The sequence below is a fragment of the Hippopotamus amphibius genome, chromosome 2 (assembly GCF_030028045.1).
Source record: "Hippopotamus amphibius kiboko isolate mHipAmp2 chromosome 2, mHipAmp2.hap2, whole genome shotgun sequence".
In the NCBI taxonomy this organism is placed as follows: Eukaryota; Metazoa; Chordata; class Mammalia; order Artiodactyla; family Hippopotamidae; genus Hippopotamus; species Hippopotamus amphibius.
Window position 1 is genome coordinate 204,037,269 of NC_080187.1, and position 22,495 is coordinate 204,059,763.

The window sequence follows — 22,495 nt, forward strand, 5'->3', positions numbered from 1 at the left end:
TTACTTCTGGTGGGGGCTGATTTAGGGTGATTCAGTTATGATTTGCAAAGTGACACTACCAGTGGAATCTAAATTTTAAGGCTAACCTTGAAGCAGAAACCATAGCTCACGTGCATGGAACGTTTTAAATGATTTCCTCTCCCTGGTGCTACCCCCTGCCCCCACCTTAGTCAGGTAAGTAGGCAAATTCCAAGGCAGTTCTGATAGGAGATGCACCATCTCAGGAGCATTCATAAAAAAAAATTATTGAAGTGTAGTTGATTTACAATGTTGTGTTAATTTCTGCTGTACAGCAAGGTGGTTTAGTTATATATTCTTTTTCATATTCTTTTCCATTATTGTTTATTACAGGATATTGACTATAGTTCCCTGTGCTCTACAGTAGGACCTTATTGTTTATCCATCCTCTGCATAATAGTTTGCATCTGCTAGTCCCAGACTCCCACTCCATCCCTCCCTTCCCCCCTTCCCCTTGGCAACCACAAATCTGTTCTCTATATCTGTGTCTGTTTCTGTTTCGTAGATATGTTCATTTGTGTCATATTTTAGACTCCAGCGTTATTTGTTTTTATCTGTGTAGGATGTTGAGCATGGAGAGGGTTGCCCTGTTGTGATACACGTGCCAAGCTTGGGTAAGTGGGTGGGACTGGTAGGTAACACAACTCACTGTGCTTTGAGTAGTTTTGGTGGTGGTAATGGTGGCATTCCTAACAAATCCGTCACTGAGTGAGCCCAGGTCCAGAAAAGGGCAGCTCAAGTGATCCAGGTGATAGAGCACCTTCAGTGGGAGGGGGATGCTCGAGAGATGAGGAGTCTGCAGTCAGTTTCAGACAAGGGGCTGACAGAGTTGTGATGAAAGTCAGCATCATAGTGAAAGCTGTGAGCAGGGTGAGCGCGAGCTTGTCTGTCAAATAGCTGTGCACCAGGGTTAGTGGGCATCTGTGGAGCGGGAGGTAGGGAGGTACAGTGTCTGGTGGGCGTTAATCCAAAAGGCTCATTACCTCGGTTAGACATCTAAGCATCTACTGGCCATGAAGTGCTTGGAGAGATTTCTAAAAGCTTAAGGTGTGCTCCCTGCTCTCCATCTGGCCATCATCTTATCTTTTCCTTGCCCTATTTTATTCAGTAAACATTATTTGAAGACCTACTATGTGCCGCTGTTTGGCACTGGAAACTAAAAAAAGGAACAGAAGTATGTTTTGACATAACTGCTAGATCTCCAACTAAGTCCGAAGGAATTCATCATTATGTCCTGAATTTCCATTAAACATAAAATATAAAACCACCAAAACCAAAAAATGAGCAACTGTCCCAGCCTTCAAAGAGCACTTGATAAAATTGGGAGTGGAAGACCTAAGAACCAATCACTATAAAATGATGTGGGCTGGTGTACAGAGAGGAAGATGGGCGAGGCATTATGAGAATACAGAGGTGTAGTACCCAACACGGTTTTGAGATGGGATAGGTTATCTCAGAAGGCTATCTGGAGGTGGGGAAAGGAATGTTAGCCATGGCTGGTGGTGTTGAGGAGGGTAGATGTTTCAGCCAAAAGGTGAGAAAATCCTCACAGAAACCTGGGAGCTATACTTCGAAACTCCATGTTCAGTGTTTCTGGGGTATTAGGAGTGGTGACAGATGTGAGAGATGAGAAAGGCCAGAAGTGGTGGGCTTTTCCACCTGGGAGGCATCAGTTTGGATTTGATCCTGAAGGGTGTTCAGCAGTAGATTCACAGGTCACAGTGCATGATCTGGTTGGAAAGACAAAATTAATGTACTTGTGGGGATAAATCACCCTGGAGTTGAGGCAGTCACAGTGGCCCTGTCCCTAATGGGATTTATGGGGGAAGGTAGGGATTTGAAGATCTTTCCCTAATCTTTGACATGTGGCAACTCAACTCCGCTGTGCTATCGATGTTTGATGTGGTCACAGTTCACCACAGAACAAAGATGGACTCTACCTGTCCAGGTGAAGGGAGATGCACGTGCTTGAGGAACCAGGGCATAGTTTGTGAAATCAAAGTTAGGAGGTTGACTCAAATTTTCACCTGGGCTTGCCGACGTGACGTGACTTGCTGGTGCTTTCCTGGCCCTCCTGGCCCTCCTGGTGAGGCCAGTGGTGAGCAGAGGGTCTCATGGGTACAGATAAAGCAAGGGTCTCCTTGAGTAGATTTTTGTAGCTGTGACACGATAATGAGGTTCATTGAACTGGTCTACTTTTACATATGTTTAAAATTTTTCCTAATAACGTTAAAGATGGGGAAAATAATAGCTTCACAGGCTTTTGTGATAATGAAATGAGATCTAACACTAGTGAAGATCTCACCCAGTGCTGTGCTTGGTGACAACTGACTTCTGCTATTATTGACCACTGTCTTGGCCGAATTTCACCTTTCCTTCCCCAGTCTGTTAGTTTTTGCTCTTTCTTGGCCCTGACTTCTGTTTCTGGCCTGGAATTTGCCCTGTGGATTTTGGACAATCCAGCTTTTCTGGTTTTGACCCTGGATGGTACTTGCAAGGACAAGTCTGCGTGACTTCTTTCCTTGGCCTCATCTCTGCTGACACCACACCCCACCCCCCAGTCATAGGGCTATCCTGGGATCAGCCTGCTTGATTGGAACCCTATTGGCTCAGGTACCTCTTGTGTATTGTGTGTGCGTCCAGGGGTAAGGCAGGTGGGGAGTTGGGGGCGGGGTTGAAATGGGAAGGGAGTGTGCTGAAGACAGCACGATTGATAATATCCCTCTTTATACAGTAGACGGCTTGAAACGCTTTGTAAAAGATTAGATCTTCCTAGCATCGTATTCTTCTTGTTCACACATGTGTATGTAAGGTAGTGAAGCCTATGACTTGGTATGCCTGTGGACATTATTATAAATGTTCATTACAACTTCAAGCATATTTGTTTCCATTTTGTATTGAGCCTCAATTATCAGTGACTTTCAACCTTTTTGTGGCCGCAAAGGTCCACTTCGGCTTTTTGAGTGGGTCTTTGTGGCCACTCCAGATACTTTACTAAGTTGCTGATTATTTGTAAACAATCTGTTTAATATTCTGGATGAAAAGAGGAACTCTGGTGAATCCTTTCATAAGAATCAACGAATATTTAGGACTTGTTAAGTGCCAGATGTTGTCCTGGCACCAAGTCCTTTCTTGCCCCTCATTGATTGCAAGACACCCTTTCTGAAGTAAACATTACCTCCATTTTTGCTTTTCCAGTGTCACACACCTAGTACATACTAGGATTCTTTTGGTTGTAAGCAAAAGAAAATCTATCGCAGATTAATTGAAATGGTGACGGGAATTCAGTGGTTTTTGTGACTGAGAAGTAAAGTGATGGGATCTGCTAGAGATTCATGTTAGTATTAGGGTCTAGTTCCATGTCTATGGGATTCTTTTGGCTATGCCCTTCTCTTAATGGAGGCCTCACCCTCAAACTGTCTTCAACTTATGGAAGCAACAATAGCCTCAGACATTCTAGATCCTACAAATGAGCACTCCATCAACCATGGAAGAGCCAGCAACGTTGAATCAGCACTGCAAGTAGAAGGCTTGAAATTCACAAGAGTTGGACTGGTTCAGGTCATGTGTTTGCCCTAAACCAATCATTGTGGCCAAGGGAAGGGATTCCACTGCTTGTATTGACTTTAGGACACATGTGCTGAAGCTGAAGAGGGAAGTCAGCTTCTTGAGAAGTAGAAATGCAAGCAGAAGCTGTTTGTTGGAAGGAAGTGAGTGTGGGGGAGGCCATTCACGGGTGTCCACTACAGGGACAGGGCTGGGGTTTGAATGTAGTATTTGGTCCAATCCCAGGACCTTGTTATCCAAATGATACCTCCTTTAGAGTTGCTTCCCCCAAAGATGGTTATTAACTGATGGCTGATAGTCCTCACCATCAGTGTTGTTTCTCGGAAATCCTTGGGCCTTAGTCCTTTCCATGTCACTATCTAGGAGCCTGACTTGCCCTGCATCATCTAATCATTCAGAAACTCAGTATGCTCAACGCTTAAATAAGGAGGTTGGACTAGATTAATTCATCTTATATTTATTGAGTGCCAGTGATGCCAGGTTCTATGTCAGTGGCTAGAGATAAAACAATATGCAATGTACACATGGCCTCTGCCCTTATGGACTTAGCGAAAAAGATAGGCATTAACTAAATGGTGAGACAGATGTAAGATGGAGCTCTGACACATGCCTGGCCCTGGGCACATAGTTAATGAATGAGTGAAAAAAATCACACAAATACATACTTTTAGGCTGTGTTCAGTGCTGCTGTGGGGAGTTGTAAGGGCAGCTATGGGAGAACTAGAGTGAGTAAGAACCCAGCATGGGGCCTTGGGAGTGTTCACATTTAGAGCCTGGGGCTGCTGTGAGGGGCAGTGAGAACTTTGAGATCCATCTGGCCCTCAGGGACTCTGATGGCCTTCCAATCCCAACAACCTACGAGTTAATGAGGGGTCACATCATCTCTCTCCCTTTTTCAACTTTTTATTTTGTCTTGGAGTATAGTTGATTAACAATGTGTAAGTTTCATTTGTGCAACAAAATGATTCAGTTATGCATATACATGTAGCTATTCTTTTTCAAATTCTTTTCCCGATTAGGTTGTAACATAATAAGGAGCAGAGTTCCCTGTGCTGTACAGTAGGTCCTCCTTTTCTCTCCAAGCTCCCTAAGAGAAGTTACCTATAGTGCTCTGTATAGTAATTAGGTGTCCATGAATCTCTTCTTCTATGTGTTAAATAATCCAGAATTCACATTCCTTAAAAATGTTCCTTAGTGAATGGATAAAGAAGGTGTGTTGTACATATATACAGTAGAATATTATTCAGGCATGAAGAGGAGAGAAACCCTGCCATTTGTGACAACATGGATGGGTGGACCTTGAGGGTATTATGCTAAGGGAAATATGTCGGAGAAAGACAAATACTGTATGATATTACTTGCATGGAATCTAAAAAAAGCGGAACTCACAGAAACAACAGAATGGTGGTTGCCAGGGGCTGGCAGGTGGGAGAAATGGGAAGATGTTTGGTTAAAGGGTACACAATTCCAGTTACAAGATAAGTAACTTTGGGGGGGTCTAATGTACATTATGGTGATTATAATCAATACTGTATTATATTCCTGGAGGTTGAAAAAATAATGTTCCTTTTTTCTCCAGACCTTCAAAAATATTGTGAAAGTTTCTTGCCTGTAACCGGTGTGCACTTGGTCCAAGCCTAGCTCTGTATCTCTTCCATAATCCCTTCAACCTCCTCGAGCTCAGGGCACCCCTTCCTCTAGACTCTCAGGACTTGTAGTCTATGCTTCCTGTGGGGCAGCTGTAGCCTCAGCCATCTTTTCATAGGTCATTCCAAAAGATGATATGTAATGATAACCGGAAAGGAAGGTATCAGGTTTATCATGTAATCCTAGAACAGCTTGTCACCAGATACCTGGGAAAAAACCTGTGCAGTATGGAGAGGAAGGGTCATATTTTCCTGAAAAGGACAGGCATGAATTCCATAGCCTTGCAAAGATTCTAGGCTCTGATCTGCTTTGGAACATTTTTCATTTCCTTGAGCAACTCTTCCTAACTTAGCTGCCACAGAGCTGTCCTACACTGTCTTCTCTCCTTTCACCCTCGGATCATCTAGTCTTCTGGGGAGAAAAACCTTTTAAAAGCAAGCTTAAGTAGAGTTGCCCAAAAAAGTGACAGTATGATATTTCCACCGTGAGTCGGAAGCAAAGAAACATTATCATGATAAGTTAGCTGTATTCTGGTTTTCCTTGTTCTTTATTGGTTGGGGCAACATAGTCATTGCATTAATAGCTTGAGTCAGTGGAGATTTGGGGGTGACCCAGGGAACAGTTCACTAGGTGTTTTACAGTTTTTCTTTTATTGACAGATGTATATAGGAAGATAGGCGGTGAAAAACAGTACATTTCTTTGTTCTTCCTTTCATAAATTGCTTGTTGCAATAATGATTATAGTATTAGGGGGAAAGTCCACATTCTTCTGTAGAAGAGGAAAGAAACAGTGGGGAGAAGGTAGATTAACAGGGTAGGAAACATTTCTAGTGAGGAAACCTCTTTAACCTTGCATCTGCATAGTATGTCTTATCCTACTCTGTGTGTGTGTGTGTGTGTGTGTGTGTGTGTAGACGTGTTATTTACTGAGTTTTCTCGCAGCTTCCAGGCATAGCAGACGCTGCAAATCTTCTGCAAATTTGCATATCCTTTTATGCTCAACTAAATCAATAAGAAACAATTGTTCCCTGTTCCTGGACAGAGGCCTGAAATTCATCCCACTCCGGGTGTGCTGGTGAGCCCTTGTGCGAGCTTAGCCTGGCTGGGGTGTATTGACAGTACCTTGTTCCAGCTGGGCACTCAATAAATATTGAATGGATACCCAGAATAGCAGCTCAAAGCTGAGGATGTTTGTGTCCCAGACTGATCCTGTCAGTTCTTGGAACGAGCACCAGGGGAGGGCTTGGCTATCTCTCTGCATCCCAGGTCGAAGGGATGTTGTTTCCTTCCCATATTATGCTGGTTCTGTGAAGCAGTAAAGCCAGCCACGCAGGACATTAGGTGGGGCTGGAACATTCTGAAAAACTGGAAACTTGATGAGAGGGGAACAGCCGTTTCTACTTCCTATGGCAAGAGCAGGTCCTCTGACAAGAGGTGTGGCTCTTCTGCCTGGCAGACAGTGTAGGGAAGGAAATAGGCACCGACTTCAGTCTCCCACATCTCTGAAGGGGGCACTTTCCTGACCTGTTGGCGACAAAGAAAAGCAGTTGCTGCAAACCACATGGCTTCATTGAAATAGATTCTTGATAGGAACGTCCCTTTTAACACAGTGCCAGAGTTGAGAGATGGCTGATACAGCCTCTGTCGTGATTCAGGGAATAGACTTAAAAGTATGGACAGAGATTTTTGTGGTGGTGATTGGTTGGTTGGTTCTTCCCTTGGTGGAACAGCAGCTGTTTGGATTCACGCCTCTACTTTTGCCCTATTCTGGTTATTTCATTTCTTACCTAATCATTGTGAGCTAGTGAGATTTTTTTGAAAGGAGAAGCAGAAAAGGTGGTGTTCCAGACTGGCTTCTCAGGAGACACGTTTTCTAACCTCACGTTGTCCTAAGATTCGTTCTTTCTATCCTGGGACAGGAGAGAGGGTCCCTCTTAGCATACAGATCCAGGCACAGTCTGGGCCACGGATGGCTTATGAAGCCGTCTTGGCATCATGGACAATGCAAAGCAAAACCAGGTTGGTCACTGGCCACAGAGCCAAGGCAGAGCTCTTTAGAACAGGAAGTGCTTTGAGAACCATCTCTAGTAGCCACATGGCTGACAGCAAAGGGAGATTTTGAGAGCGTTTACAGACTTGAGCAACGAGTAGAACTAAATTCCTCGTGGTAATTCTTGTGATATGCAGAGACTGTGAGAAGACACGAAATGTTTCAGTTGACAAGTCTTTGATCTGTAACATTGTCTGCAGGGGCTGGTAAATGAAGGGCAATCTGTGAACCTCTTCAGAACTCACTGAGGACCCAGGAAGAGAAGGCAGTGTTAATTAGGGAAGAGGATGAAGAAGCAGTATTGAATGGATGACTCAGGCCATTGAGCCAAGAAACCGAAGAAACTATTGGTCTCTAGGAGGAGAGGATTAACTGTTACTAAGCTCTCAATCATTATAGAAAAGTATTGCTTTACTTTATAGATCATTTTTAGTGGTGGTGTAAATTTTGTCAGGCAGCCCTTCCATTTCTATAACCTGTTGAAAAACATGGTCAGATGCTATTAATATAGACCTTAACTGGGGCATCAAAATCCTTGTGCAGGAAACCTGTCTTGCCACACACAAAAGGGTTGACTTTGAGTGGCCAGGACTATATCGATCCTTTGGCTATATCAGCATCTTTGCTGCTTTTGTGTGAACATGAAATGCACACACACCTACTTCCCCCTTTCTCGTTTTCTTGTTGTCATCTTCAGTGGAAATAATACTGGATTCTGATAGCATTCTTCAACTTACTCGTTGTCTCCTAACTATCACTGTGAAGGGCAATAAATCTCAGTCTCTGTTTATTTCATGTCCCTCGTTTAAACCTTACAGGTGTACCCCTGGGTGCTCTAAAGGGACCTAAAACTGCAAGCATGAAAGAGGATATAAAAGGTTTGGAGGTGATCAAAGCCTGTTGTTCTGTGAATGCCTTGGACTGTGCTTTCCTGTTTTCTATTCTGGTGTTGCCCCTAGGATGATTTAAACAGGTGTTTGAAAGGTCTGGGACTTGACTTTTTAGAACGCGCAGGGTTAGTCTGCATCTTCACTGGAAGGGCTTCAGCGATCTGCAGATGGGAAGGCAGCCTGGTGAACTTCTGATCTTCATCCAGCTGTTTCTGCCAGTCTGGTTGTGAAATGTGACAGGACCGTGGCCAACTGTGTAATGTTGAAATGTGTTGCATCTGAAATTCCTTTCTATCTTCTGCATTGCTGTGTGAAATAAGAGGGTGTGACTGGCAGTCACCAGGAGGTTTAAATCACACTTTGAATTTGCCTAAAGAGATTTATTGGTTTTTCTGTGAATTACAAGACATTGTGCAAGGGGCTGTCTAGAAGGGGTTGAAAAATATAGAGAACTTGAATTCCAGTTTGAGACTCTGTTTGCAAAAGGATCATTAAAAGTGTGAGGATAGGATATGGATGACAACTGATGTTGACAGTGTTTTCAAGGTCGGAGCTCAGAGACAAGAAAACTATGGTTCTGGATATCTGCCCTCAGAGGGATAAGGACTCCAGCCTGTGTCTAGAAGACCAGATAGGATTTGAATAAAAGAGAACAAGGGAAGAACATTTTAGGCATGAACGACACATAGGTGTGGAGGTGGGACTGGCTAAGGTATGCTGGTGGACAGTATACAGACTCTTGGCATAGTAGATCTATGTTTGTGCTAAGAGGAAAGGGAAAGATCAGCTTGAAAGGTCATGCATCATGATGCTTTGGATAATAGAAAACCTGAATTAGCTTAAACAATGAAGATAACTTATTGATTCAATCATGGAGAAAAGGCCTGCTTTTCAAGTTGCAGGCATGGTTCTCCAGATTTCCTCATGTTCACAAGATGGCTGCCAGCAGCAAGGCTACGTGCTTCTTTGTTCATATCCATAACCATCAAATAAAAGACCTGAGCTTTGTTCCGACTGGACCAGTCTTAACCATCAAGGCAGCCAAGGGAATGCCATGCATTGATACGTAGGCCTGAGTTTCAACTCATCCCACAATTAGTTAGAGAGGGGATGAGATGGTGCTGATTGGCTTATGCCACTAAGGGTCAACCTCTGGGGTTCAGTTTGGGGCCAATAGCACCCAAATCCTGTGGCTGCTATACAGTGATTTCCCAAAGGAAAATCTAGAAAGGTGGAAAGGAATAGGAGGTTAGAAGGATGGGTTAACAATGAAAAAATGTCCATTACAGCTGTAAATTATGGGCAGCTTTGAATCCTAGAGTAAATGATCTTGAGTGAGTCTGGACTTTATTCTGTGGGCTGACCCACTTGGGCTAATTACAGATGTCTTCATCTTTGATAATAAGAATGTTTAACATTGGCCTTAACTATCATCTTCTCATGCCCAGAAAAGTTCTTTGGTGACCAGTTTTCCTTCTCATCCTCATTGGCTAACTTTTGCTCCTTACTAGGACTGCACATGCTCAGTCAACTATCTGACTTATGTTGAAGACCCTACAGAGTGCCAAATTAGAATAGATCTGGGACTTCCCTGGTGGCGCAGTGGTTAAGAATCCACCTGCAAATGCAGGGGACACAGTTTGAGCCCTGGTCCGGAAAGATCCCACGTGCCTTGGAGCAACTAAGCCTGTGCACCACAACTACTGAGCCTGCGCTCTAGAGCCCATGAGCCACAACTATTGAGTCTGCGTGCTGCAGCTACTGAAGCCTGCACACCTAGAGCCCGTGCTCCACAACAAGAGAAGCCACTGCAATGAGGAGACCGTGCACCACAATGAAGAGTAGCCCCCAATTATGGCAACTAGAGAAAGCCTGTTTGCAGCAATGAAAACCCAGCACAGCCAATCAATCAATCAATAAATAGGTAGATAGATAGATAGAAAAGAATGGATCTAGAAAACTACCTCTCCTTTTTCCTGTGGGGCTCTCTGAGAGTCATGCCCCACTCACTCAAAATTCCTCTGTAGGAGGTTACTCAATTGAGTCTAATGGTTTTTCACATAAACATTAATCACAAGTTAGGTAGAACTGCTGAAGTTCAATAGTGCCATTGAGAGGCAGACCATCCATCCCTCCATCCCTCCCTCCCTCCCTCCATCCCTCCATCCATCCATCCCTCCATCCATCTAAGCCTCCATCCATCCCTCCATTTATTCAACAAATAAGTACCTGCTATGTGCCGGGGACTGTGCTTGCCCCTGGGGATGAGCCCAGGTATGACACATAGTCCCTACCCTTGAGCTCTCAGTCTGGTTGTGGAAGCCAATAAATGCACAATTCTGATTTTATGTGGTGGATATCATATGTAACATATTGGAGTTTAGAAAAGAGGCGTTTGTCTCAAATGGATGCGTTAGCAGCAGATGACATTTCCTAGCTCCACTAGGATGCTGAAAATGGGAATATTGGTAAATAAATATCAGGCAATGGGAATGGGAATTGTGATAAATAAATCAAAGAAATAATGATGGCATTTTCAGCAATCCGCAAGTGTTATTCTGTGGCTGGGCTATAGTTCTTAAAGAAGTGGGAGGTGGATTGGACATAAAGATTCCCACTTCTTCCATCCAAGATTCCAATCATTAGGTCAGGAATGTGGTCTGTGAATCACATTTTAATTTCTAACTTCTTGGGTGGTTCTGATGCTGGTGGTCTGAAGAGTCCTGGCCTGGAGTGCAGTGTGTGGGTGTGGGGCTGCAAATGTAGACTGGAGCAGAGAAAGAGCAGGAGCCTGAGACAGTGGCCAGAGAGGCTGCAGAAGGATGGAAGAGAGTTTCTAGGTCTGAATGGTCAGCAGGACCCTGTAGGAAGTTGAGGGCATTTGGCCGCAGGGCATATAATCTCCAATGGAGCGTACTTAGAACAGGAAACAATACTTTGGCCTTGTTTTTGCACAGCTGAGCTAAAACATCTTTCCAGAATAAAAGACTCTTGAATTAATCACTTGAGTCTAAACTCATACAGCCAAGAATTCAGGTTCCAAACTCTAAGTGCAGTTCTTAGTCTACTAGGCTGCTCCCAGTGGGAATTATTTATCCTTGTTAGGTTAGTACAGTGATTTTGAAATGCTCTTGAGTGACCTTGGAGGCCACTCTACAAACTGCTTCATTCACTATTTAACAATAGGATAGATTCAAGACTGAATAAATGTATAATATTAAATCCACATGGGTGTCTGTATGCAGTGAGGATATTTGGGGGCCTCTTTCATAGACTCATTAAGGCTTAGTAAGACTTTTTTTAAAAAATTTATTTATTTAATTTATTTATTGGCTGCGTTGGGTCTTTGTTGCTGCACACGGGCTTTCTCTAGTTGCTGCTAGTGGAGGCTACTCTTCATTATGGTGCGCAGGCTCCTCATTGTAGTGGCTTCTCTTGTTGTGGAGCATGGGCTCTAGGCATGTGGGCTTCAATAGTTGTGGCACATGGGCTCAGTAGTTGTGGCTCACGGGCTCTAGAGCACAGGCTCAGTAGTTGTGGCGCACGGGCTTAGTTGCTCCGTGGCATGTGGAATCTTCCCAGGGCAGGGCTTGAACCCGTGTCCCCTGCATTGACAGGCGGATTCTTTACCACTGCGCCACCTAGGAAGTCCAGTAAGACTTTTTAATTTTCTTCCTCAGACACGGTAACTATATAAGAACCTTCTCAAAGGTTCATAACTTAATCTGAAAGCTGCTAAGAGTGAGTTGGGTTCTCTATCTCTTGAACAGTATACTAGAGATCATACTTTTTTATTTCCTATGCAGCTATGATTTTTACTTTTCTAGTGTTACAACAGAAACTAAATATCAGGCTGGTGCCATGTTTTACGTTATTGTTGGAGTTACCCCATTCACCATTACAAGTGGAAATGATAGGAAAAATGGCACTTCTCCATAGAGCTTATAACTGCTTTTTGTTTTCAGTTGCATTTAATAAAAATTCATTAGTTAAGTTTGAAAATAAAGGGGCAGCAAGAAATATAGCAGGAGAGCTGCTTTATCCTTGACATTTAATTATTTATTGTTTTAGGGATTAAAGTGTACATTGATAGAAGGTATGAAGATACAGGTCACTTAGCACAGGATTTCTCAGTCTTGGTGCTATTGACAGTTTGGGCCAGATAATCCTGTTGTTGGAGTCTGTCTTGTGCATTCTTAGGTATTTTGCATCATCCCTGGACCCTACCCACTAGGCTCAATCATGACAATCACCAGTTGTCTCCAAACATTGCCAAATGTCCCCTGGGAGCAAAATCACACCTGGTTGAGAACTACCAGGTTAGCAGAGACAGGAAGGCTTTTTATGCATCTCTCTTGACTCTGCTATTAATCTATCTTTTGAGAATTTTGTTCTGTTTAATAAAGGTAAAGACATACAGTTGATTCTCATCATGTAAGATTCCATATTTGCAAATTTCTCTATTGGTGAAAGTTCATTTGTAACCCTCAAATCAATACTCCTGGCCCTTTTACGGTCAGTTTTGGACACACACATGTGCAGAGAGGCAAAAAAAATGTAAGTCACCTGATGCATCTGTGCCCAGATGAGGTCAAACAAGGTAATGCTGTGCCTTCTTGTGTCAGCTCTCAGTCTGTAAACAAGTATCCTTTTCACGGTCTGTTTAGTGCCATGTTTTTCAGATTTCTGTGCTTCTTATTGGTGATTTTGCTCTTTAAAATGGCCCCTAAGTGTAGTGCTGAAGTGCTGTGTAGTGTTTAAGTACAAGAAGGTTGTAATGTGCCTTATGGAGAAAATGGGGGTATTTTTATTTTTTTTTAAATTTTTTTTATTTTTTGGGGGTACACCAGGTTCAATCATCTGTTTTTATACACATATCCCTGTATTCCCTCCCTTCCTTGACTCCCCCCACCTCGAGTCCCCCCCCACCCTCCCCGCCCCAGTCCTCTAAGGCATCTTCCATCCTCGAGTTGGACTCCCTTTGTTATACAATAACTTCCCACTGACTATTTTACAGTTGGTAGTATATATATGTCTGTGCTACTCTCTCACTTCGTCTCAGTTTCCCCTTCACCCCCCGCCCCCTCCCATACCTCGAGTTCTCCAGTCCATTCTCTGTATCTGCATCCTTGTTCTTGTCACTGAGTTCATCAGTACCATTTTTAGATTCCGTATATGTGAGTTAGCATACAATATTTGTCTTTCTCTTTCTGACTTACTTCACTCTGTATGACAGATTGTAGTTCTATCCACCTCATTACATATAGCTCCATCTCATCCCTTTTTATAGCTGAGTAATATTCCATTGTATATATATGCCACATCGTCTGTATCCATTCATTTGTTGATGGGCATTCAGGTTGCTTCCATGTCCTGGCTATTGTAAATAGTGCTGCAATAAACATTATGGTACAAGTTTCTTTTGGGATTCTGGTTTTCTTTGGGTATATGCCCAGGAGTGGGATTACTGGATCATATGGTAGTTCTATTTGTAGTTTTTTAAGGAACCTCCAAATTGTTTTCCATAGTGGCTGTACCAACTTACAGTCAAAATGGGGGTATTTTAGATAAGCTTTATAGAGGCATGAGTGATGGTGCTGTTGGCCATGAGTTCAGTGTCAGTCATATCTATCCATCTATCTGCCTGTCTTTAAACAGAAACCCACATAACACAGGGTTGCATATTGATGAGTGGATGAAACTGTTGTGACCACAGGCTCACAAGAACCTGACCCTGGATTTCCCCTTGGAGCAATAGTTGAGTATTAACTAGTTCAGTGTTTGTGGTGACTTTGTAGAACATAAGTACTACAAAGAGTGAGAACCAACTCTACTATTATTTTTCTAGCTTCCATTTCAAGAGCCTAGATTTTAAAGGTCTAAGGTGATATATGTATTAAACTATATTGCTTTTCTTTATAAAAATTAAGATAGCTGGTAAACTATCTTTCCTCAACTATGGTTGTGCAGAACTGGTAAAACAAATAATTGCAGAGTCAGTGGATATAAATATGTTTAAAGCCATTACATACCTGGTGAAAAGTTTGTGCCAGTTTACAGTGCCCCAGCAATTTACTACAGTGCCATTTTCAATGCGTCTGTGCCAGCATTATTTTGCATTTTTCATGTTTTTAAAATGACAAAACTGATACATGTTAGAGAATTCAAGTAATACAGATACTTAGAAAATAAACTGTACAAGTCTCTCCTTCTTACCTTTTCCTACCTCTTTCTAAAGAGTGTTAAGAATTTGGTATGTGTCATTTCAAGGCTCTTAATAAATGCACATAAAAATAAATGCATTTTATTTTATTCCCATAATTTAATACAGAAGGGACTGAATATTTACCTGCTTCGTGTTATACTTTGTTACTTCATATAATTTAGGTGGAAAAAAATGCTTCCTTGTTATTTATAAAATACTTAAGTTGTCAGGAAAAATTACATAAATAATTGTTCTGTTTAATAGTTATTGTTTAATTTTTGTGCTAAGTGATTAGCTTGTGATAAATGTCTTTTAATCTAATTTGTATTTAGTTTTTCGCCAGTAGCCTAAGCTACAGAACACAACGCAGATTCAGTCTTGGAATTTTATGATTTTTTTTCTCACTAGGCTTGATGGAGGAATTAAAAGAATTGAATTTCCTTATAGAAAGGTACTTAATGGTGGATGCCAATGGGTAAACATTGTCCAGGATCAGGCAAGATGCATAATATAAATTAGTACACAGATGTTTGTGGAGTGATTACAATATGAGAAACACTTTTGTGTCAAAGTGATTCTGTCACCCCTCTCTTCACCGTGACCGGAGGAAAGAGGACATTTGAGGGATGGCCAATGCTCACTGGTGACTTTCATGCCTACAGGGACTACTTGGAGTGACTGGGAATCCTGTACATGAGATCTCCCTGATCTCAGGTGAGGAAGTGTGGCCTCTTTGTACCAGCTGTTGATACTAAATAGATATGAAATTCTGATCGCGTTTTAAGCCTTATATCCATCAGAAAGCTATAGTTTTCACATAGGATGACCTAAAGAGATACCATAAAAATGCTCCTGGGAAAGAAAGGCTGAAACATTAGTAGCCTTGATTGATGGAAAAACCCAGAATTGCAGAGCTTTGGAAACAAATGACATATTGCTACTTCTAGGATGATGGGACAGGGAAATTGTACCGATTTAAGTTACCTGTTGACTATTTAGGAAAAGGTAAAATAAAGAGCATGACTTAACCAAGAAGGACTGTGTTCTGGAAAGAATGGAAAAGATGGGATCATGCTGCTGGCTGAGTGTGAGTTTCTTCACCTCACAGTGAGACAGGCCTAAAAGATTCTATTTTGCAATAAGGGGGTGTCACTGACATGGTCACTTTGCACCTTGATCCCACATTCAGCACTCTAGCAAGACTTCCGTGGGCCTCCTTGTAGATGTGAAGAAAACGTAAGGATTTGGTAGAGACCTGGATTTTTAAAGAAACTTTTACAGTGCATTTGTTAAGGAAAAAATCATGGACTTTTTTGCGTTTTGTAAAATCTATCCCATTTAAAAGGAAAAAAGAACACCCTTCCCATAGGTTAGGAATTATGAGGTCTCTTCCCTATGAGATTCTTAATTTACTTTTGGGATGATTGTTTACTAGTGCAGGCATTCAGATAATCATCAAAAACCTAGAGGCACACCCACTTAAGTGCATAGTTTCTCTTCCAGAACATCTATGGGAGAGGCTCTAAGGAGAATGTTTAAAGGAAAATACTTCAGATAATTGTCCAGGGTCCTCTTATTTTTATTCCTGACAAATAGCAAGCAAGCCTTTTTCTACTCTACTCATTTTTAATTTGTGAATTTTTATGAAAGGACTTACTTAAAGTGTTCCTTTATATTAACTTTTTTTGTTATTTAAAAAAGTTTAATATATACAAATATATATTATTAACAATATTTGAATTCTCACTTGTTATGAAACACTTAAACATTATAGGAAGTTTGAGAGTAAAAAGTAATAGATCAAAAAATCTTTTAAAATAATGTCTCTCTACTGCATGTCTTTGGCTTTGTTTATAAAATATAGAAGATTTCACTATAGTGTTGCCGCATCTGAGAGCTTTTCTTTATCTTATGGGCTTTGTAAATATAAATGAGAGTTTTCATTTTTTCTTTTCCCCTAGCTTTTAAATTTTTTTCCTTTATACCCCTTACTTACCTGGAATTTGTTTTTGTGGCTGGTAGTGGTAGACTTGTAATTTAGTTTTCATTTATGTGACTATTTACTTTCCCAATATAAGGTGTCAAATAGTTTGCTCTTTTTACTTACTTTAAATGATAGGTTTATTGTCTCCTTGGTATCTATGTATTTGTTTTCCATATTCTCTATCCTGTTACTTGTGTGATGATATCACACAGTTTTAGTTACTGTAGCTTTACAGTGTGTTTAGTTTTGTCAGGATAGATTTCTCTTCATTATTTTTCAAAAAACACATTTTAGTTATTCTGAAGCTTTTTCCCTTCCAGTTAAACTTTAGAATCAGCTTTATAAGTTGTGCAGAATGTCATGCTGTGATGTTGGTTGGATCATTACTGATTTTTTAAACTGGTAGAGGGATAATTGCTGTCTAACAATATTGAGTCTTCCTATCTGGGAAATGGTAGTTTTCTCCATTATCTGTTTCTTCTTTTATTGTCCTTTAATAAAATTTAGGATAAGATTGATTTGGTGTATTTATAGGTAGGTTTATTTCTAGGTATTTTTTCCCTTTCCCTCCCTTCCATCCCTTCTTGATAACAAGTGGAATTTTTTAAAATGACATTTTCTAAATGGTTGCTGTATCTGACCATCTATAATTGACTAGATTCTAGGCAGATAGGCATTTCATTAGCAAAAAAATGAAGAAGGCCTGCCTCCTTTCTAGTATTTTTATCTTACTTCATTTCTCTGCATTAGTTAGAGGGCAAAGTAAAATGCTGAGTAGACATAGCACGCATCCTTGTCGTCTTCCTCATTTTAATGGGACTTTACTTGTAATTCACCATTTGTTGGCTCATTTCCACACATTTCTGATTTAGTTGTCTTTATAGGAACGTATTTATAAGAAAATATCAAATTGGCTATAATCAAGGGAAATGTTTCCCAAAGGACATAGCAGTGATGTGGGGTATGCCACACACACAAAACATTCCTCATGCATTGAGGTCTCCTTCTTGGTTCTCCTCTAAGAAATTCACACCATAGAGGAGCCTGCTGAAGCCTCTGAGGGCTCCCTGGACTACAGGACCTCTGCGGCAACCCTAGGAGCTGGGCCAGGCTGACTTATATGAACCTGGTGATCTGTTTTTTTCTGGAGAGTGTAGGTTCAGTAGAGGGGGTCTAGCCAGTGGCAGGGACCCAGGTTGGGGTGGAGTCTTGGTGTAGAATAGTCATGTTCTCCTTAAGCAGATGGAGCCACGTTGTAAATGTGCTCTGAGAATAAATTGGTAGGGTTGAAACCAGAAAATTCTTACTAATGGTCAGATTCAGAGGGACTTTGGCGGCTGCACGGGATCAGTGTATTTAGACATGTCAAGAACCAGATGTATAAGAGGAAGAGAATGACACACAAGGTGTGCGATGCCATAGCCCAGGACTCTGGCACTTGTGGTTGAGGGGTCAGTTTCTGGGTTGCCAGAAGTAGGCTGGCAGAGTTAAAATTAAAACCACAGGCTTAGAATGTAACCTCAGTCCTTACCTTACAAACAGTCATCCTTTTTTGCAAGTACATTCCACTACCTGAGAATACATCCACTAGGTAAATTCAAAATTACCACGTGTGTCTGAAAGACACCAGCCCTACTACATTTACAGGAAGGGTTTTCCAGCTGTGATTCCTGGAGCCCCGCATACTCTGCGGAGGCCTGTGAGTGGCCTGCAGAACTGGGGGCTCCAGGACTTGTGCCCCTATTTTAACCAGAGCAGCTCTGCTTTTATGAATCTACATTGCTTATTAGCTTCTTCTTCTTTTAAAAGTAATATTTATTTATTTGGCTGTGCAAGGTCTTAGTTGGAGCATGCGGAATCTTTAGTTGCAGCATGCATGTGCGATCTAGTTCCTTGACCAGGGTTCGAACCTGGGCCCCCAGCATTGGGAGTGTGGAGTCTTAACTGCTGGACCACCAGGGAAGTCGCGCTTATTGGCTTCTGAGTAAAGTTATATCCAAAAAAAAAATTTTTTTTTGCTGCTTAAAAAGAAAAAAAAACCCTCGAAAGCCATCATTGCCATTCATTTTACTAATTTAAATCATGTTTGTACGGTAATACTGATCTTGCCTACATAACTATGGGCATTTTATATTCCAACTCAGTTGCATTTCTAAATGAAAGTTTCCTCATATACAGGATTTAGAATTGATTTCCTCATCTATTTTATGCACACCTTACAGCAGTTAGGGTGTGCATGCATGTAATTAGATTGATTGTGTACTTGTCCTATTTCCTGATAAATGATAAGCTTCTTACGGACCTTCTTATATTATCTTTATTTGTTTTCTGTCTCCACTCTCACCCTCATCCCTGAACACCTCTCACAAGTCCAGGCTGTGGTTCCTGATTCCACTTGGACTGCTGTGAATGAACATGGTGTGAACAGGAAGGCAGGCTGGGAGGAGTTGAGAGGCAGGATTCCCCAGCAGCCTGACATGCCTCTTGCTTTTCAGCGTGCGGGCCAGTTGTTAATAAGAGAGCGCTAAGTAGCCTACCCTGGGGATTGCTGTATTTTACTAGGATCATCAAAAATCAAGACAGGAGAGCTTGCCAGCAGAACCTCTCCCAGTTCTGCGTGGGCTACAGTCTGAGTAACTGAGGCCAGCGGATGTGGCCGCAGCCGGGAGGAATTAGAATGAAGTCTTGTTTCGCAGAGGGTTTATCAACTATGTCCTCGGTGTTCAGCTGCTCCACCCTTCCTGCTCTTCCTGGGCAAATTGGAGTCCTTTCTCTCCTAAGGAACTGTCTCTGCAAATCTGGCTCAGAGGGAGCTGCGCTCTCCATTCTTGAGCCAGGCTATGTGTATTCTCTCGCTAGCACTTTCTTGCAGCTATGCAGTAAGAGGTTTTGTCTGCCACACCAGCTCTGAGATAGCGCTGGGCACATGTTGGCTGATTATTTCAGGCAAGGGTCTTTGGTTGTGGTAGGAACCCATGAGCATCAGTTTGGGGAAGGTTTCTGTGTGTCATCTTGGATCTCACAGTATGGGGAAGTTGGACTGAGACACTCATGGTGCTCTTCTGGGCTCGCGCATCTCTGATCCTATCTTGGGGGGTCCTTGATCCTCTTGTTATACACTTGAATGTGCAAGGTCCAGTCCTGGCCTAACTTCCTAACCTTCCAACCTCTCTGCTAGGGTTTCATCAATAGAGTGACTGGGGACAATCTTGGCCAAAATTGGCTTGTCAGAGCCAGGTCACTTAAATACTAGGCCCCTGGCCTGACAATGGAGTAGCTGCCTTGGGGTCAGAGCTCCACCCCTGCCCAGACAGCTTTGGTAGAGGGGAAGGGGAGGAGGTGAGGCAGGCCCCATGGTCCTTGAGGCTGGATGGACCACAGAGCACGTCTCTTACATTGCTCAAGTATTTACTAAATAATGAAATGATTTATTCTTTTTGCCAATTCTAATATTTGCTGCTTTGAAATGAAATTTACCTGTAACTTCTGTCTTTCCTTGTAAGAAATGTCAATCATTCTGCAGTCTGTCTTCCAACTGGCTCATGACCCCCTGCTCCTCAGCTGCCTTTGGGGTTGGATCCCAGCTGAATTGTATAATGAAGGCAGCTAGATAGCATCTCAGCGCAGCCCTGCCATTCCTGCCAGGAGGCAGAGAGTGAGGAACGGCTTCACCGAGAGCAGCCTTTGCGGAGATGCGGTGCACAGATAGGGCTTCGCGGCCTCCTTCATGCCCTCTCACTTGCTGAGCCTGCAGAGCTGTGTGAGGCCTCAGGGCCAGGAGGCAGCGAGAGGCTGTGTGTGCAGTCCTGGAGTGTTCCTCTGGGCTCGCGTGGCTCTTCACAGAGAGGGAAAACGATTTGCCTTTCCAGTTGCACAGAATGTCCCTGCTCCCCCCCTTCTTCTACCGAGTAGGGAATGAAAAAGAAAACATCATTCTAGAATGACAGGGAAGAAACGAGTGAGCTTGCCTGATTCACAGACTTCAGTTTCTGACTGCACTGTGCGTTGCGGCTTCATCAGACCCATGTGTTATTTTGGAGTGGCGGGAATAATAGAGCTTACACCTAATCAAGGAAAAAAGAATTCCAAACAAAAGCCTGGGTGGGGTTTCCTGGGCAAGAGCGTGATATTGTAGTAAATGGGAAGCAGAGTTTGGCCGTCCAACCTCTGGTCTGATTACACAAATTACAGCAGGGGCCCTGTTTTCAAAGGAATGTGACACGCCCCACCGGGGCCCCTCCTCAGCGGGTGTGTCTGCATTTCCTTAAGTCCTCTCCTTAACAGTTAATGCTTTCACCAGAGGAGCCAGAGCCTGGTGTGGAATAGTTCCGAGGCCCTCCTTAGGGTCTCTGCCAGGGGACCATTTTACAGGTGAGTTTACCTGACGTCACAGTCCTCCAGGGAGTCCTGTGGCTGAATGCCCCACCCTCTCCTGCGTTGTTCAGTGGAAAGTGCATGCAGGGTTCCGACATTCTAGGAACAATTGCCTACATTTCCAAGCACCCGTGAGCAACACACTTTGTATGGGGTAGAGGAAGATGTGTAGATAAAGTCTCTTTTCTTAAAAAAAATGGTGTCATTCTCTGTGCTCATGCCTAGTGGCCTGCTGCTGTTCTCAGCCTTCACCACTCCTTCCAGAATATTCCCACCTCCCTGGCTTGGCCTTTCTGAACTCCTTGAGGTTTCCCTGATGGGCCAGGATCCTCTCAGGAACTCTGCTGCTTGCAGTATCCTGCCCACCCCTTCCCCCTTTCCTCTCCTTCTCTCTTCTTGTCAATCTGCAGATTTAAACATCCTCTTCCTTGAGAAGGCTTCCCCTGCTCTACTCTCCTGTCCTGACCCCACTCTCACCAAGGACATTGTCTTAGTTTCAAATTCCTGATACCTGGTGCATCATAAGTACCTCTGAATGGTGTGGGGGAAATTCTCTCCTGTTAAACTAGTGATAGGTTCTAATTTTATTTTTCTCTAGAGCCAGTTTAACCCCCATATTACATAAATATGTTTCTATGATAGCTTTGACGACTTCTGATCTTAAAAAAATGTTTGTCTTGAAATCATTTTGGTTTGTTTTTACATGTGTCTTGCTGCTTTGTCTCTTGTGTAACTTCCCCGTGCTGGGAGCGCCTTCACTGTGCGAATAGCCGGGGTGCAATGCAGTCACACAGGTGGTGGTGCCCGGCTCTCTGACTGCTCCCCACTCTGCCCCCACCTCAGCTAGGCTTCCTGAAATGTCCCCATTCTTCTAAAAGCTTTTCTGCCACTTCCTGCACGTGATACCCAATTGCCGTGGCCCCCCTCCAATGCGAGCTGTGCTTTCTTGCATTTCCCAGAGTCAGCCCCTTCTGTGGTTCCTGCAGGTTCCCCCACAGTGTTCCCCCAGAACACTGTGGGTGAACCCCCATCCCCTCCACTGCACATCCCTTTATATCGAAGTCATTTGTTTGTGGGTCTCTCCTCCCCCAAACTGGAGGACTTTTCTGCAGCGGAGCCTGGCCTTACCTCCCTCCTGTGTTCCTAACCCCTAGCCCAGTATCATGTGCGCAATTCCTGCTCTTTAAGCCAACAAATTAGTTCATGGGGGCATTTAATTTTTTTTTAGATAAATTTATTTATTTATTTATTGGCTGTGTTGGGTCTTCGTTGCAGCGCTCGGGCTTTCTCTGATTGCGGCGAGCAGGGGCTTCTCTTCATTGCGGTGCGTGGGCTTCTCATTGTGGTGGCTTCTCTTGTTGTGGAGCACCCGCTCTAGGCATGCGCCCGGGCTTCCGTAGTTGTGGCTCGCTGGCTGTACAGTGTAGGCTCAGTAGTTGTGGTACACGGGCTTAGTTCCTCTGCGGCATGTGGGATCTTCCCGGACCAGGGATCGAACTCGTGTCCCCTGCATTGGCAGGCGGATTCGTAACCACTGTGCCACCAGGGAATTCCCAGGGGCATTTAATTTTTAAATAAATAACGGTATGCATATCCTCAGTGGTGGTGTTTTAACTTTTAAAATGATTGCACATGTCCTAATGCTGTCAGAGGCTGGGCTGCAAACAGGTCGTGCCCTATTTCACAGGTGAGGAAGGGAGACTGAGAGGCTTAGAACCGTAGCCCCGTGGCTTGTGTGACGCACGATGGTGACTGAGACC

The 22,495-nt window shown here is 43.0% G+C and overlaps 1 protein-coding gene across 3 annotated transcripts in view; it reads left to right on the top strand.

Annotated features, from left to right (window-relative positions):
- TLN2 (talin 2) overlaps positions 1 to 22,495 on the top strand; it is a 452,015-nt gene that overhangs the window by 143,896 nt on the left and 285,624 nt on the right. The window contains exon 1 of one of the 3 annotated variants that reach the window (XM_057722679.1): positions 20,682 to 20,732. The exons of the other annotated variants lie outside the window; for them this stretch is intronic. The gene's annotated coding sequence lies outside the window, so the exon portion shown is untranslated. Of the gene's footprint in view, positions 1 to 20,681; positions 20,733 to 22,495 lie in introns of those variants that run through there. 3 annotated transcript variants of the gene reach the window in all.